This window comes from Etheostoma spectabile, chromosome 5 (assembly GCF_008692095.1).
Source record: "Etheostoma spectabile isolate EspeVRDwgs_2016 chromosome 5, UIUC_Espe_1.0, whole genome shotgun sequence".
NCBI classification, from domain to species: domain Eukaryota; kingdom Metazoa; phylum Chordata; class Actinopteri; order Perciformes; family Percidae; genus Etheostoma; species Etheostoma spectabile.
Window position 1 is genome coordinate 34,309,274 of NC_045737.1, and position 1,560 is coordinate 34,310,833.

The 1,560-nt window shown below is 35.8% G+C and overlaps 1 long non-coding RNA gene across 1 annotated transcript in view; it reads left to right on the top strand.

Moving 5' to 3' along the window:
* The window catches only part of LOC116689812 (uncharacterized), a 26,328-nt gene that overhangs the window by 18,450 nt on the left and 6,318 nt on the right, over positions 1-1,560 (top strand). The gene's annotated exons all lie outside the window — the stretch shown is intronic.

Here is a 1,560-nt window from a genome sequence, read left to right on the forward strand (position 1 = left end):
GCAGGTAACCAAAATATAAGTTATATTCACCTGTGACCACAAATAATATTGAAAAATGACCCATTATTGTTACCCATCGTAGTCCCACCAGAGCCCAAGTGACATGTTTGACCATTTGCTTGTTTTATCTGATCAACAAAGATTTCAGTTTATTTACTAAATAAGCTTTAAATCACCACATTTTATAAGATGGAACTAGGTGTAAGCATTTTGCTTGAAAGCATAAAGTGATTATTAAAACAGTTGATTAATTTGATGACGATCCACTAATTGACTCATTGACTAATCATTTGAGTTCTGTAAGCAAAATAAACGTGTGAGCTAAAATGCTAATGTTCTTCATAAGAGTTGACTGTTAAAATAATGTTTGCCATTGTCTTTGATGCATCCATAATCTATTCATCTTGTCAGATATTTTAAGACCAAACCCTCCTTGAGTCACTGGAAGAACGAGCCAAACCTTTTGTGTAAATCTCTGGAACTGGTTAAGGTTGGAAAAGCCCCTGATTTGGTTTATCTACTTGAAACTTTGGATTTCATTTGAGATAGCCCCCTTTATTTACTTGTTTGTCATTTATTTTTTTCTATTTTGTTTTTCTCTCTCATTTCTTTCCTCTGAATTTTAATTTGATACGTATATGCTTTTATGTTTTGACTTGTTCGACCCGAGGCAAATGTTGTTGTTTTTTTTAAATTGGTTTGATATTTCTACTGCCTTGTTTGTTTGTATATTTGTATTTTGAATTAAAAAAAAAAAAAAATCTATTCATCTCGTGAGGACCCACAGTCCATGCCCGGTGTTTCTCTGTCTTTTCACCAGCAGGTGGCATTAGTCCTTTGTTTTAAATAAACCTGCCTGACCTCAAAAACGGTGTACTCATAAACAAACCTTTTTCATTTCAATGTCACCCTCTGCAATGGAAAAGTAGGCAGGAACCCGTGGTGGAAAGTATTTATGTAGGCCACATTTATTCAAGTAATGTATACTTAAGTACATTTTTGAGGTACACTGTACATCTATTTCCCCACAATTCACAGGGAAATATAATATGTTTTACTCCATTTCCTTTATTTTAAAGCTGTAGATGAGGCCCTACAAGATACTACTACTAAAATTTTTCATACAAAATATGACCAGGTGAATTAGGATGTATTACTGTAGATTAAACTCCAACAGTATGCATTGTTGCATTGTACGTTTGATACTTATTTTGATACTTTTGGATTTTTACTTAAGTCCAACTTTGAACGCAGGATATTTCTTGTACTTCTTCCACAACTGGCAGGAATCCACGTTGGGTCCTTCTTCGACGGGCGCCTATCCCACAGTTAGCGGGACTGCTAAAAGTTAGAGCACTGGCTTGGACCAGGCTCATGAGACAGATGGGATAAATAATTTAGCTAGATCTGTTTTCCCCCCAAAAGAAATGTAAACAGCCATAACAATATACACTGACTGACTGAAAAAGTATCTCTGAGGTTTTGCATGTGACGGTGTGAACAGCAGGATTGAAACCACATTACCCTGCCAGATACAAACAGTGTTTCTCGGAGGGAGGG